The sequence below is a fragment of the Hyposmocoma kahamanoa genome, unplaced genomic scaffold (genome assembly GCF_003589595.1).
Source record: "Hyposmocoma kahamanoa isolate Upper Pololo Valley unplaced genomic scaffold, ASM358959v1 65, whole genome shotgun sequence".
Lineage (NCBI taxonomy): Eukaryota > Metazoa > Arthropoda > Insecta > Lepidoptera > Cosmopterigidae > Hyposmocoma > Hyposmocoma kahamanoa.
The window spans coordinates 11,465,480-11,483,163 of record NW_020653853.1 but is presented as its reverse complement, the minus strand read 5'-3'; the positions used below and the strand labels follow the sequence as shown (position 1 = coordinate 11,483,163).

Here is a 17,684-nt window from a genome sequence, read left to right as displayed (position 1 = left end):
TGATCTTACAGGAACTGTGTCCTTTTTTGGACTTTTTTTGCCAATTTGCCAATGTAGGGCAAAAAAGCTTTTATCTTATTCGTCATTTTAGTTAAATTATTTTAATTTTCGGTATGAAAGGACACCCATTAATTAATATAATCTATTTCAACTAATACATTTTTATTTAAAAATGTGCATAAACAAAGAGAAAAGTGTTCAAAGTTACCCAACTTAACTATAATGAACTTGTACCTCGATTGAACGTCGAGTAGTGCATGAAACGTTTTTCACTAATTAAGACACTGCAAGTTTACCCTTTATTTCTAGTCTGCAATTTGCAGAGGAGGTCCTTATTAAAATGAACGCTTGCTTTAATGAGAAAATGTTAACGAAGGACTGATTGCATAAATTACAGTGTAGTAATACTTACAAATAGTATGGAATCTGAAGAATATAAGAAATGTTAGAGCTCCTTGTGTAAGAGTTCCTTCAGGGAAGTTCTGCCATGTTATCTTTTTGTTTTAATATTAAGTGACGGGATGAACGAGTCGTGCGCCTGATGGTAAGCTATTCGCCTGTCCATAACAGTTCCAGTTAGAACTTTAAATCGCAAAGATCTGACTTCAGCACTGCCACTGCGCCCGTGACCTGAGACATAAGTTAACAAGTCCCATGTGCCTAATTTTACACCTATTCCTGCTGCCAAGCACTAATAGCATTACTGCGTTTTGATTTTAAAGGGTTAGCGCGTTTGCGTATTGCATCCGATTCGTATTTATTCCGAATCCGAGACTATCGAAATCTAGAAAACTCGGCCCCACTTCGGATGTCGCTTGTTCACTATCCGAGTATCCGAGAAAATACGAATAATCACAGAGATAAATTTATATAGGCGAACAAGCGATGTTCACCTAGAGATAAATTTATCTCTGTGAATTTCGGACCATAATTTCTTGGATTCGGAACTGATACGAATCGGACGTGGTGCGCAAATGCTGTAAGGGTGATGATGAAACTACAGGCACATGGGACTTTTCAACTTATGTCTCAGGGTAACGAGTGCAGCAGTTAAAGCGCTGATCGGCACTCGATGGTCGCGTTCTAATCTACAGGCAAGGAATTCCAAATATATCCAGAAATATCCACAACGTAGGTTCACCCCTATTAGTATTTTATATGTAATATTATAACAAGTTTAACTCATTCGAGTTCGTTTTGGGATCGTAACTATAAATCCATGTTTCGTCACCTGTCTATTACTATGTCCCACACTAAATTTAACGCCCCTTCGTTGAATCTGGTAAGCATGGCATTGCACCAAGTGACGCGATCCGTTTTTTAAGCCTCAGTCAAATTGTGTGGGATCCACCGAGAGCACAGCTTTTTCACACCCAAATGTTTGTGTAGTATTGATTGTATTTGACTCATGCCTATGCCTAAAGATGCCCGAATCTCATGGTATGTCATATGCCTGTCTATTTTGGTCATACGGCGCACAGCATCAATGTTTTTGTTGTTCACAGCAGTGGACGGGCGATCATCACGAAATCCGTCACTGAGATTCACACGACCGCGTTTGAATTCTGCAAATCAGCTGTAAATAGTAGTCTTGCATGGTGCTTCATCGCCAAAAGCAGTTTGAAGCCGAGCGAAGCTCTGCTGAGCTGTTCAATTACACTTAAAGTCGTAGAAAATCAGACTACAAAAATTTTCAGGAGTTAAATCCATGGTGATGTAGACAACCAATTTCTAAAATGACGCGACAATGTAAAAACAAGTGACAGTCAGATGAAAAAAACTGTATTCTACAGCCAAAGAGTTCCATTTTCAAACGTTGTAATTACTTTTTAAATACTATTTATGTAAGTGGCCAGTTCCGGAAACTTATAGTGCGCCCTATGTATAAGACTCCTATGTGAAATTTTTAGAGTGAAAGTACTTTTAATTGTTGTAGCTGTAATTATATTAGTAGGAATCGTTAGACAACTTAAATGAGGCGATCATTGAACTAATAACCTCAATAACCGAGCTTTCTAAACACCGAACAGTAATTTTTAGCAATCATACTTAAAAAATAAGTAATAAGATGTGAGCAAATTGTTAAAGGAGTTAAAGTTGTAACAATATTACTTATAAAATACTAATAGGGGTGAATTTACCTTGTGGATATTACAAAGATTCACACGAAGAGTTCTGCTTCCACATTATATGGCGCACGGCTATTGGAATTCCTTGCCTGTAGATTTCTTCTCTGAATGCTATAACTTGGGTCTTTTGAAGGCGAGAGTGAATAGGTATTATATAGTAGGTGTGCGTGCTCCACCGTCGCTTTCCATCAGGTTAGATGGAGGTCAAATGAGTACCTATTTATTATAAAAAAATACAACACATTTTTAGAAAAAAGAAAAACATTTGTCTATTTTTATGTACGGAACACAACAAAGTATAGTCGGTCGCTTGCCGGAACGGAAGTGATGTGAAAGAGCGGAAAGTAGTGTTGCCAATTAACGTCCACTTGAACTTTTTAATTTCTATTTTATATTTTTAATTATCTTGTCTTGTCGTGCGTTTATATTGTGAAAATATGGTGTAATTAAAATGAAAATTTAATAAATACACTATGCGGAATGTCGGAATTTCACTATCTGTAATAAAAAGTGTAATAAAGTATGAAAGTTGTCATCATTGATTATTTTTCTCACACTCACAGAACAATAGATACGGTAGAAGCGCTTTATTTGTGTGGCACGTATGTCAACAAGACGAGAAGTACCGCATTCTCAATTTCAGTCCACCATTTTCACCTTGTACGCGAGCGAGATAATTGACCGATCATAATCGGTCAATTATCTCGCTTAAAACCTTAAAAATGGTAGAAAAATATTTAGTTACTTTGGAGTGCAAAAATTATAGCAGTACTAGTAACGTATTAACTATGGTGGTGTTTCATATCATTGTTACGTCTTACCTACCGCTGCATTATGATCGCTTCTTTTTCGGAGAACTAAGTAAACATCTCGAATTCGACGTTGACCGCCAGGTGCTGCCATCGTCGTTACCTATATTGAAATTTCAATATAAAACCAAAACCTTGTAACTTGCAGTAATAGGTATTGAACTTTCAAGAATATGCCAACAGGGTAAAGTTTAAATTATATTAACAATCCCGAATTTGTTTCTCCTTTTTAAATTAAAAACTACGACCAATCATAATCAAGATTTCATATTGTTTCAAATTATGTATATGTGTGAATTTTGGCGACGGTGGTTCTGATACTAATCGAGGCACTTTCATTGTTTTTTTCTTCTGTGTTTTTTTCATAGACTTTGGGGGTCGAAATTCGAATTTTCGTTACAACCGGTAGAATTATCTTTTTTAAATTAGCTTCAAATTTTATGCATATCGTTTGAGTAACGACCGAGTAATCCGTTCGGAAATTGTGCAATTGAAGTCGATACCAAGAAAGCTTCACCCGCTGGACGTGTTTCGATAATATGGTTTTACTATTTACTAAGAAAAAAGAGACACACGGTGACATCCTGTAGCGAGATCGTCAAAGTTGTGGGTCGTAGAGGATGTGACTAGCACAGGGTCGTGTGGGTAGCACAGATTACGAGAGGCTTATACCCAGCACTGGGTGAATCCGGGGTGTAATGATGATGATTTACTGAAAAAAATCACTTTGATTTTATTTTAACTTGCTTTATTATAAAATAAGAGTGTAAATTTGTTTAGTGATTAATAAAACGAAAACAAGATGTTTTTTAATCTGACTCATGACTCCTCGGTCAGTCAGTGACGTTTTACATTTGTATTTTTGTTCTAGCTCCGTAAGTTGCCGCTGGTGTGTGCGACGGTCATCTGGGCAGCTGCTTTGCTCTTCGCCATTCCTGCAGCTGTGTTTTCCAACACAAGAACGGGTATTGTGCATCCAAACATCACCATCGTTTATTGCACACCTTATCCGGACGGATGGGAAAATTATCCCAAGTAAGTTTCTATGTATTTCACGGAATATACGCGGAATATATTTAACTTTCGCAAAAAATAGTTGTGTAAAACTATTTTTTTCCTTCAGTTAGTTTTCCCACCCTCCTTTCGCATGAAATTATTAAAATAACGCAAGCGTAACTACAGTCACAAAAACCACCAACAAAAATATATCCGATCACGTATCGGGTATTTCGTCGGGAAGTTGGTTTGTATTTAGTTTCTCCGTAAAGCGTCCTTATGCCTCGGCCATGAAAGTATCGCCACACTTGAAGCGTCAATCAAAATACACCCACGAAGTTTGGTAAATCGGCCTTTTCAGTAAATCTTCGGTGGTGGGAGGAAGACAAATAGAAGTCTTTTTACGAATTAAGTAGTTAATATTGTTTAATATTTTTGGTGGAATATACTTTATGTATGTATTTATAATGTACTAACGAAACAATAAATAAAATAAAAATAACTATTTTCAAAACCTGACACGCGGAGGGACAGTTTCGTGCACACTATGGAACTTTAGTGTAGAACTGTTGTGGTCGCCCGCAAAAAACTCGTGCAACGTTCATGCAAATTCGCTCGTATTTTGTGGCCGTTTATAAATAAGTCATCTATTTGTAATTGATGCCCGACGCTAACGCTTGATGCAATAAGAGGATACGCCACGAGGGTCGCGGCTCGTGTCCTCGCGCTAGGAGTTGTTGAATGTTCAACACTCGATCGAAGATTTCTCTGTCTTTCAACAACAAAAAATATCCAATACAAGCGACGCTGTTTTCCACAATTTAACCGTCATTTGGTTCATAAAAATGGAAGTAAATTAATTTGCTACTCCGCGAACCCAGTGAAGGTTAAATATTCGGCCGAGCGTCGAGCAGTCAACAGGAGGAGGCCTGAGGATGCCTCGTGGAGAGGCGAAACACGTTTCGGGTATATTTTTGGTGATGGTTTGGGACTATAGTTGCGCTTGTGTTATTTATTTATTTTTATTAATTTTATGCGGAGGGAGGGTGGGATAATCAACTGCATGAAAAAATATCTAACACAAGCGCAGCTGTTTTGCACGATTTAACCTTCATTGGGTTCGCGGAGTAGCAACTTAATTTACTTCCATTTTTATTAATATGGACCTCCGCAAAGTAACGCCTGAATCTATTAATTAGTCATTTGGTTCATCATCAACCACCCATTTATAAGTCCCGTTCCTGGGCACTTGTCTCGTCTCAGGCGAGGGATAGCACCACGCTAGCCCATGGGGAATTCACATGTTTTCCGAGGGTTATGAACCTTCTCCGACGTGCAGGTTTCATCATGCTTGTCGTGATGTTTTCCTTCATCGAAAAGTTCATGGTAAATTTCAAATTAAATTCATAAATTGGGTTTGCAAATTAATTTACTTCCATTTTTATCAACATGGCACTACACAAAGTAACACATGTATTTATGAAATACTTCGAACGTATTTTGTTGTCTCCTTTTCGTACCACATTGCGAATTAATTTTCAAATATAAAGCCCAGCCATTTTAGAACAAAAGCAGTCACTAGACGCTTTCTATATCTCTAATTATTGCTGTAATTTTACATGTTTAATTATGTTTTTTATTCGTTTTTTTTTTATTTCATTGGTTAACTCAAAATCTTTAGTGTTGTATAGTATACACCTGTAGCGTCTTGGCACCTTGTATGGTGAACGTGTGTATTATTTTCTAAGATTGTTTTGTGTTAATTTGATGGTGTATCTTTCAATAAATAAATAAGTAAAAATAAATAAATATATCACACAAGTCATTGTATACCTCCTAAATGTTTTGTGTTTATTATTTACGTTTTACTAAATTAAAGATAGGCTCACGTTGGTCCTCAAGACTAGGAGGATAATGCAGTCAAAAACACATCAAATTTACCACTTTGGACCGTTAGAGTTCTTATCATAAGCAACATAGAGTTTTAATTAAACTCTAAAAACTTAAGTTTTAAGTGTCAAGTTGGCGTGCTAGATTTTTCTTTTGTGGTATGTTTTATTGTGATTACCTAATTGTTCCCTTACCAAACGGTACAACGTATTTTTCCTAAGTGCGACTCACTTATACGAAAATTAAATAAACTAAGTGCTTTAAATAAAACAAACGTATTTAACATGGGTCAAATCTTGGTTGTGGTGCCCATTCAGCAGGTTAGGTTAGGTTAGGACATAAAAAAGCAGCACAGCCGAGCGAGTGTGCCGCAGCAGCAGCCGGCGAGTGTCAGAAACAAATTTGTTTGCGTTTCCAAACATATTTTCAGGCCAAATTATAATTAATAAAATTAATATTAGGGATATCGTTTTTCGGAAATAATCATGTGTATTTCTAGATGAAATGAAATTTAGATAAAATGACGTTATGTTAACTGTGGTTTATAACTTATGATCTTTATTAAAAATGAGTGTTAGTGTAAATAATCGTTATAAAAAATGAAGTTATAGAATGTAAGTTTATATCAAATGTTCGTTATATGAAATGAACTACTAGACTAAATGAGTTTATAGGAAGTAAAATTATGCCAATTGAGCCTTATGTGGCATTTACACACCCGTTCTTTCTTTATAAAGTCATTCATGTCCATAGAAATTAGGTATTTTAGGTATTTATTAACGAGGTTCAGTAGTATTTAGCTTGTTTCTATTTTTGGAATTAGGTACCCAATATTCCCTTCGGATCGAACCCTTGTACGATTAATGTGTTGTTCATATATTAAGATTGTAATAGAAATGTTTAACTGTATTGCTGCTAGTGATCGTACTGATGGTAACAAACAATTTTAACAAAATATAGGTACCTATATTTAACGTTCGCGAGAAACTATTTGTTCATTTAATCTTGTATCATTTCACGGCTTGATTTCGTCAGTAGAGTAGACACCATCTATAATCGAAGCCTAGCACCAGGAATTTTTTGTTCGTTTAGCGTCACCCACGCACACCCTTTAGGGAAACGAGGGTAAAATAGCCTGTGAGTACGAACTGTTAACTTGTCGTCCGAGATTTTTCTTCTTATCGTACAATACAATATGTATTAATTTACTCTTTGATTATGATGCTCCGAAGAACAATAAACTGCAACGCCTGTTTAAAGTGTTGACGCATTTTTCCAGTTTAATCGTGTATACGGCGGAGTGTATGTTCTAGGCAGGCGCTGTATCGTGGTGGTACCATTGCAATTATGTAACTGCAGGCGCTTTTCCTTACTAAATAGTTTAACGTGTCTAGTATTGGTCCAACGGCAGCGACAATGTTATGGCCTATAATTTCCGTCCTTGGTATGGCTTGCGCAACACTAACAGTTTATAATAACAGAATGAACGTTTTTACGGCCGAGAATAAACACTTAATAGCGACATATATCAGTTTTCAGAACAATGTAGGGAAATTCTTTATCATTTAGAAATAAATTATAAGTTTTAAGAATTCTCTCACTTTTTCATATATTATTCCCTCAAAATGAACTACTCAATCAATTTACACGAAAGACGTCCGTGTAGTTTCTCTGAATGTATTAAATTGCACGTGAGGTTTGGATTAAACCCGAACTGGGTTTATATTAAGAACTATTGTATTCGTAATTTGCGAAATCCATATATAATTGATGTATTATCGATTCATTAAAAGTTTGTAGAGTACTTTAAACTGTTTTTTTTTATTATACCACAGTCCCAAGGCGGTATTTCACCCGCTGGGATTTTATCGATCACCTTGCAGATATCGCCCGCGCACCTTGGGAAGAGACCGTATCTGTGCATAGATCAGTGACCAGCGATGGGTAGTCGTTATATAATTGGTTAAATATTAATGGAAAAAGGCGGGGCAAGTGTGTGGCTGTCGCTAGTCATCCACCGTGCGGGGGAATCAGTAAGAAAACGGATCTTAATTAATAAAATTAAAAGTTGATTTAGATGTCTTTTGTAAAGTGGATATAATTATGTAAATTCATCTAGAAATCCTATCCGCCTAATTGTATTAATTTTTTTCGTAATACGTACATCAGTGCTGCTTTGCGGTATAACAACAGGTAGACTATCTCTACCGTGTCAAACTAATACACAGTGTTAAAACCAGCATTTTGAGAATAAGCTGCAACAAGGATTTTTCGATTTTTTGTAATTTTTCTATTAATAACATACTAAGATACATTTCATTAAAAAAAAATTGTATTAAACTTTTTACGTACAGTACAGTTAGATATTAAAGAATTATTTGGCTATTATAATTGTAATTTGCAAAATAAACTGTTTCTATAGAAAAACTAATAATAGAAAATTGTTTTGGATTGATAACAACCAGCAGATTTTTCTTGTAAGAAAAATAACTAAACACTGTAAGAGCAATGTCTATTCATAATTTATAAGTAATTTATTTGTGGAAATACAGGTTGTTTAGAATTTGACATGTAACCATTGACTTACAAATAAATGGACGACGGGTCTAATACAAAAACCACGAAAAAAATGTCCCAAGTCAACCTATTCGAAATTTAAATTGTTATGTCATCGCAGTATCGCGCTGTCCGTAGAACAAATGAAGACTAAAGCGGAGTGTCGCGCTCTGTATACGATTTTAGCGCCTTACAAGTGCGGACACTTTTTAGCGCGGACCCGACGTCCATATAATTGTAAGTCAATGCATGTAACAGAATAAGTATAGTAGTCTCATTAGGTCTTGTTGAAGGTATACTGTAATTATTACATGCTGTTATTATAATAATACTTTATTATATGGGCGTGCCCATTTGGATCTAATTCATCGTAAAACGTCACAAAGAGAACTTTCAAGCAGAAGCTGCAAGAGTATCTTTTAAATATGCAAAAATTGGAAATTTGAGTGGCTAAGGTGTTTGAGAAAAAATAAATGAATTGGATGAAATTAAATTGGAATGAATTGAGTTAAATTGAATTGAATTGGTTAGAATTTGAATTGAATTAAATTGATTTTGTTTTGGGTTTTTACGAGTGGCGTCCCTGTCCCTATAGGGTCCTGGCAGAATACCAGTGTCGCGGGCAGCCGCGTCATTTATGCTGAGCCGGCGCCTTTTCATTGCCATGGCTTCCAAGAGAGATACTACTAGAATATATTACTGTATTACGTCTAAGTTAGTGTCTGTATCGTGTGTCTGTGTATGTATTTGTCATTGTGGTGAATAAAGATTTTATCTATCTATCTATCTATCTAATTAGTCAGACAATAATTTAAAAGCACTGACAGTGATTTGGATCAATTATATTTAACAATTATATTTGGATACCAAAATTCGTTTTATATAAACATAAATTTACCACGAGGACAAATACTCAGCGTCTCTAGTTACCTAATTAGAATGAAAGCAGTAAAACATGATATTGCAAATAGGCTTTATTAAAATAATTATTAAGATGGGAAGGAATTGCCGCATAGTGCTTACGGTAACCTACTCTGTTTATATTACGTAATTATATTCAAATTTTTATTTTATGTATTTCTGAGCTCTGGTCGTTTTTACTAAAGAGCATTAAAGTAGGGCCGTAATATTTTACCCTGACTGAATACGAATTGTCCAGTTAAAATTATAATGACTTGTACTCCTTTCGGGCGTGTTTTTAGCTTGTGTTATTAACCATGGTATTTTTAACCGTAATAAATTACTGTCAGAGGTACAAGGGTCCGACGGAATATGTTTTTCCCATTTCTCCACCAGTACATATTGGTGTTTGGGGCATCGGAAAATATGGAACGCAATTTATGTATCATAAATATAATTTTATTAAAAAAAGAAATTATTCCAGATGGATGGCTCTTGCAAAAGCCATTGTATACTACGGCCTGCCGCTGCTGGTGATTACGTTTTTCTACTCGCTCATGGCCCAAAGGTTACTAGCGAGTACGAAAGAGATGCCAGGAGCATTGCAGGGTGGTCAGGGAGAAGCCCAGGCTAAGGCCCGGAAATCTGTTGCTTGTATGGTGCTGATTTTTGTCATTGGTAAGTTTTTTTACTGTTTTATATAGAGTTTGACTACCGGGCACGTTGTAGTTTTTAACCGACTTCAAAAAACGGAGGAGGTTCCCGACTCGGCCGCATGTTTTTTTGTAACTACGCGATAACTTCAGCATTTGTGAAATGAATGAGCGTACCTAATTAGTAGTCCCATTTAAATTTGAAGGAAATATTCCACCTCGAAGGGTGGCAAACGAGGGGTTGAATGACTTTAGAGGTCGGTTTTTTGAGTACTCTGTATTGAGATTATTTAGTTTTTTTTTTAGTAAATTGTATTTATTGCGAAATCCATCCGGCTATTTATAAATAAGAGTAGGGGAGAGGTGTGTCAGTTGTAACAAAAAAAATCAATTCTTAATAATATTTTCATTAGTAAACACAGCGCAATACTTTTTGGCAATCATTTGAAGTTATTTAGTAATAAAATGAGATAAAGAAAATAACAAAAAAGTACATAAAACCCTATAAAATGACACTTATTGAGATCAGCTAATAACGTTACAATTGCGGCACTAAGAGGGTCAATTGTACAGCAATGTGACTCAATTGTTTCATGCAAAAGTCGTCAACAGTAAAAAATAAATTAAATAAACTCTTATCAGAAGTTTGTGCTAATCACATAACAGTCGATACTACCTCAGTTCGAATTCAAATTTTTCCCATGCAGAATCGGTTCTATTGCGCGTGTCGAGCGACAGGGACACTGGCTTTATATCAGAATTTAATTTTTTAAAAACGAAATGCCATTTAAATAATGTGTATCGTATACTATACGTGTTCTATTTAGTTCAGTTGATGTAAAAAAATCATTGGTATATATAAAGTACCTATTGAATACAGCGGTTTTCTTATTACAATTGTACCTCCTTGTTTTGTTACTTTTGCACCACTACCGCTTTTTGGCAAAGAAGACTTAGATAATAAAAATCTATCGTAAATTTGATCAACTCACATACCTGCACGTATAGATCAGATGTTGACTTCTACGAAAATCACCACTGATCGTTGTAATACTGTTTTATTTAATTACATTAACAAAAACTGTGTTAAGCAATTACTTTCATAAACTTGCCACATTTAAAATTATCATGTACGTTCGGTCGGTAAAACATCAAATTAAGGTTCGATTACTGCCAAGAGCATCCGCTATTCGTCAATAAATGTCGTGAAATAATAGATGTTACAATTGCCTCCATGTTACAATTGACACACCTCTCCCCTACTTACATCATTTATATCATAAAGCATATTAGTTCAGAGGGTTTTGCTATGTTCAACTGTCCGTTGGTCATTAGTTAGGATACGGGCGCGCGCCCCCGGACTCCTTGAGCCACTGGCACTACAATCCCCTCCCTTCGTGGCGTCCTTTACCTCTAAACCACTCCTTATTTCTTTATTTCCCCTCCTAGACTATCCTGTGTGAGCGGAAACCTCCCGCATGGTTGTGCGTAGATCATCAGCGAGGCATTGTGGAAGAGCAATATGGTAGATTAAGGTCTTATAACTGTCGCCAGATACTGCATACGAACTCTCGTCTGGTCGTAGCGGCTCATCGTTTCATCGGATATAAGAGAGCTAGGATCCGAGAGTGCACTTGCTTTTGCGTGTACGTTTGTGCACTTTCATATCTCTTGCGCACCTGACTGTTTCCGAATTGATAAAGTGCCTCTTATGCACACGGGTGTACACTAATAAGATTGGGTGCGTGAGCCACGTGAGAGCGCACTAGTGCCACCAACAACTGAAGAAGAAGAAGAGAATGTATAAATAAAGCATATTGCCTGAAAATTATAGAAAAACTATGGAAACTTTGTATGCCGTAAGACGGATCGTAGAGTTTCAAAATTCATTCTTTTAACGCCTTTATAACTTGTGTAACACAAAGAAATAAAGAATTTGATTTGCAAAGTAGATAAAATATTTAAAAGTATGTTCTATCTCTACACAAAACAGTTCTTATGGCATTTTATTGTGGGGAGCAGCTTTTAATGCCGAAATTTTTTTTTTATAAATGCGTGCGGTTAGGTTAGCGGTTAGAGCAATCTATAAATGAAGCTCACGTACCTCACTTACGGAGATTTTTACAGAAAGTGTCATATTTTATCACTATTTATTTACAATTGCATATTTTTGTGCGTCTCAATATTTAATTGATTAATAAACGGAGTGACGTACATGTGTAATTTTAATATTAGACGTAATTGGAAGCTTGTATTACCGAAATTAAAACTTCATAGTATTCTCGGTTCTTTTGTGGGGCAAGGTATTCAGTATTATAGTGAGATTTCAAAAACTGTGTTAGATCTTGGATTTGATAAATTCAAAAATCTATAAAGGCTTACTTTACTAAAGTAGAATATTACTCAATTAAGGATTATATAAATGATAAGACGGTTTGGCTATTATAAAGTGACTTAAAGGATTAGCTTCTAGTGTATTTAATGAATGAGATGATTTCAAGTGTAATTTGTTTACCTATGAAATAAAGATAATTAAATGTAAATATTAAATGTATAAACCGATACCTCCCACGTAATTTGTTGTATCTCAAAATACCATTTTTTGCGTTTTAACTTTTTTGCTTTTCGTGAGTTTGAGTGTAATTTGTGGTTGTCTATGTGTGTGTTCATGGCACTTGCGATGTAGGGTTTCCCTAGTGCGGGGTTTAAAAAAACTTTAATATTATAACATATTATTACAACATATACCTTTTTTTAAGTATATTATAGGTACCATGTTTGAAAGTAAACATAACATAAGTAATTTTTTACTTTTAAATATGGAACTTATAATATTATATAAAACAGATATATTTATGTTAAAAAGAAAAAAAATATTTTGACTTAACAACAACTTACGTGGGAGGTATCGAAATATTAGACAACATCACATACATTGCTCTGATCCCAAAGTAAGTAACTAAAGCACTTGTGTTATGGAAATCGGAAACAACGACAGTACTACACACACCCAGACCCGAGACAATATAGAAAAGTTATGATTTCTACATTGACCCGTCCAGGGATCAAACCTGGAACCTCAAAGATGGCGACACCATGAAAACCGGTGCGCAAGCTATAATTTTGATTTCAATTTAGAAAGCTTGTATAGAATTAGTTTTAATAATAAAAGAAAGAAACTTTAATTTCTTTTTTAATTATTATTTTTAAATTTATGCGAGAACTTTTGTGTGAAGACAGGATTGGGACTCCCTAAGCTTATTTATTAAATCTATAAATATATCCAACTATTTTTGTCTACTTTCCTTTTCAATTCGTTTGTCATTGTTATCATAATCTTTCCAAAGAAAAAGTGAAAATGAAAGTTCACTTTCTCCTCATCTTCTCTTCCAAAATAAGTCATAAGCTATGTGTGAAAGCACAGATCGCTTTAAGATCCTTCATCGATCAGTTTTAAAAAAGATTTGCGTAAGTACTTTTTGAATAATTTATTTTACTCAGTTGACGATTTTACGAAATATAAAGACTAATTGATTGATGCATACGTTCTCTTTATAATTATTTATCTAATCTAATTAAATTATAACATACACCATTATAGGATATCCTGTGTAAATTAATTTAATTTGGTAATGTATTGTTTATTTTTTATTATTATTTTGCATGCTTTTTTTTATCAACATTTATAATGTACCCTACCTTACGTATACGAGGTCGTTGACCCGACCCTATTTAAACCGAAGAAATGAATTTGAAATGATAGCTCCAAAAATCTTTTGTAATTGATAATGATTACAAAAATGAGTAGTAACCGTAATGAAACTTTATATTGAAAATAAAAATTGCTTTCTTCAATAATACAGATTGAAAGCAGCGGTGGATAACTCTAATAATAATAAGAATATGTGTGGGTACACATACTCGATATATTGACCCTCAATTCAAAGGAGTAATGTGCAAAGAGTCGGTGACGTCACTAAACGGACATCTCATATTTCCTCCAACGCCTCGATGTGATGCGTATATCAAATAGCTTTTTTGTCAGCCCTTGACCTGTGACAGCAGTTTGATTAGACAAAATAGTCACTATTTTGACTAATCAAACTGCTGTCACAGGTTTATTTATTTAATTACTTATTGTACAGAAAAAACAAAAACACATTTGGTAACAAGGAAAACACAAAAGGTACTGCTTATTTTTAACAAAAATTTCTTTCTGCAGACCTAAATACAGGAGATAATAATTACAATAACGGGTTTACGTGCACAACAAAACACAAACTATGAATAAAACAATCTCAGTACAGAGTACTAAAAAACCGCATATTGAGAGAGAAAAACGCCTTTAATTGCAGAATAGCAAAATCAACCATTAAAATAATTGCTCCTTATAACAAAATTTAGGCGCTATTTATGAAAATGAACCTTCATGCGTGAACAGTCATTCTTAGAGGTGAATGATTTTCTTCAAAATTAAATGGGATCACTATGGAGGTACCCTCTTTCGAACAAAAAAGAATCATGGAAATCGGTTCACAAATACCGGAGTAATCGCGTCACATACATACAAAAAAACATACAGTCGAATTGAGAACCTCCTCCTTTTTTTGAAGTCGGTTAAAGAAAATAATATCAGAAACATAAAATTATTAAAACTATATAAATATTTAGATAAATACACATTTTGTACTATAATACCTATAAAATGGGTGGAACAGTAAAAAAATAGTGCTCCATAAATCTCTTTTTGAAAATTGCTAAGGATTTGATAACAGGAACAGTAATGGGAAGTGTATTCCAAAGTTTGACCGCATGAACAGTGAAGGAGTGAGAATAAAAACCGGAATTGATATTAATTGTATGTTAATAAGGTTGAAATTAAAATCTTAACGCAAACGCGATAGTTACGTTTACATATTTGCAACCTCACGCTAAGGCCCCAGTTTTGCCCTGGAATCTCATACAAACAGATTCGAGTCATGTCAGATAGAAGGGATTTTTCTTTGTGTTCGATATTTGTATTAATAATTATAACAAACTAGTGGAGTAATTTCACAAAAAAAGAATTAATGTCATGGTAGTTAACCATCCTAATATTTATTGCAATCAATATAAATATAAAATAGTAAGGATAATTTTTATGGGGCATTATAATTATTGCAATTGCGTCTAATGCTCGAATTTTAATTTTTCCACAGTTTTGTGTTTTTTTTTTACATTGTTATTATATAATTTTATTTCGTTTCCTATAACTGCTTTAAGAAATCATTTTGTAAAATACTTTTATGTCTTTAATTACTTTTTATGTTTCTGTTTTCTTGTCGTTGATAACTGCACTAAGAATTTTATCGAGTTGTGTACATTATTTTTGGAATGTGTTCTTGTCTATTAATGTATCAAACTGTATCTGTTACAGTTTACTTTGAAAAAAAAAAATTAAAGACACTGTTGTAATAACCTAGCTTAAAGTTCTGTGCTCAGTCTACACCAATTATAACTCTTATATGAACACAATTTTGAGAATTGAGAAAATTTCTTCCAGGCAATCTTAGGATGAAAATTTGGATAAAAATTGAGTGCATTTCTATGTATGTATCTCTGAAATAAATCTAATATAGAGTAGGTACCACTTTAATATCCTGGGTATTTATGTTGGCTTTTTATTATTAACGAATTCAGCTTTCAATCAATTCACACAGAACCGGATATTCAATCAGAATTGTAAATGTTGACAAACAGATTTCACTAACAGTTACCGTCCTACACTTTGCTTCGTATCGATTTACGGAACAAACTCGCCAAGAACTAATTTCCATCCATTTTATTCCTGAAAGTTCCACTTCAAAAAAGGAAGATCTCACATATACCTACGAAGCGAGTGTCACTGTAAAACGTTAACGGTTTTCCAATTTAGCAGAAAATGCTCCCCGATTCGCAGGCTCTCTATTCAAAACGTCGATGAACACTGACTATGTATGTACACATACAGCTTTCAAATTTTACGTTGTGCAGCTTTGTGTTTTCAATTATCATGTTTTTATTCAGTAAGCATACCTAAATCATTAAATGATATTAAGACTATTTAGGTATACTTAATACCTAAAGAGTCTTTTGTCATTATTATTTACTATTATTAATGACTCATTCAATGCGTCAGATCAAAAACCGATAAAACCGTTAATTTCAGGAATAATTATATTCCTGAAATTAAAAAATAAAATATAATAAAATTTTTATTGAATGTCTGACTGTTTTACCACCATGATATTCAATTATTTTTTGTGAAATTACTCCACTGGTTTGTTATAATTATAATTACAAAGATCGAATAATTAAAAAAATTCCTTCCTGCCGGATCAAAGGAATTTATCTTTGTATTAATAATTAAAAAAAAAATTATTACTTTATGGTTTACTACATCTGTCGACATTGAAAAAGAAACAAGTTATCAGTTTTTGATCAGACCAAGCGGATATATTATAGATATTAATATCACCGTTTGTTTTTATTTTAAAAAGCATTATAAGAATTTTTTTTTTAAATTAATAGTGATATTTCAGTTTTTGGCGCAATCTAAACAATAAAGTAAATATGGAAAATAATAAGGCTTCATCAGTGTCTGTTCTGATCGAAAATTATTTCATACTATTAATGGATTTATAAGTTTATGTTTAGATCATGTATTTCTGACAATGTATTTTTGAAGTGGATCTAGCCGTTGTTGAAATGGTTCGATTGATTAGGGTAAAAGATATGTACAAAAACAAAACATTACCATATTTAAAAAGAAATATGCCAAAATGCGATTTATTGGATTTTCCGTTCGGGCGCTTCTTTGTTTTTACTATATATATTATTGAGCAGCTTTTTTAAAACTGTCTTTTGTTCGCAGTATTCTTCGTTTGTTTTCTGCCGTATCATGCTATCGAGTTGTGGTTTCATCTTTCACCCACTTCGCAAAGTGACTACAATGACTGGACTCATGCGTTGAGGATAATTGGCTTTTGTCTCAGGTAATTGGATAGCATGTTATCTGCACGTCCTTTTCAATTTATGGTGGGTAATGCGGGATTTACTATTTTGAGGTGTACGTATATGTTTCAAATTGTCTCTCAGAGGAAGCGGAGCTAAACAAGCTACAAAATTAGTCGACCGCTCGTCAATCAATATAATAATAATCATCTTCAACATCAACCAATTTATACGTATTACTGCTGGGCACGGGTCTCCTTTCCGCCGTGGTGGCATAATGCGGGTTGGGACGCTGAAGCTGAAGAGCTGTGAGCCTACTTGGATGAGCAGGTTTTATCACTATGTTTTCCTTCACCGAAATATTGTTAATAGTATAGGATATTATATGTATTTATAGGATCAACCATTTTGCATAATAGTGCACATCTAAAGGAGCACACTTTATACGCCTTAAAACTGTTATATCTATAAACAGTCTTAATATGGTACTGATTTAGATAATAGTTCTCTATAAATGGTTTTAGAAAAAAGAAATTGTTCTTATAGACTTATTTCACTCAAGTCAAAATGTTAACACCTTCATAATACCAAACAACTTAATTAAGTGTAAGATTAAGATTTACTCTTATAGTCCTTATTTTAAGTTCAACAAATTTTAAGTAGAACAACTGATTGTTTTTAGTAAAATTGTTCTATACACATCCAGAAAAGTCTATTAATACTCTAAAAACTAGTGTTCTTAAGTTTATTCTAGATATATTTATAGACTTTTTATAGTA

At 34.0% G+C, this 17,684-nt stretch overlaps 1 pseudogene; it reads left to right on the top strand.

Moving 5' to 3' along the window:
- LOC113231524 overlaps positions 1-17,064 on the top strand; it is a 54,596-nt pseudogene extending 37,532 nt beyond the window's left edge.
- The last annotated feature ends 620 nt before the right edge of the window (positions 17,065-17,684 follow it).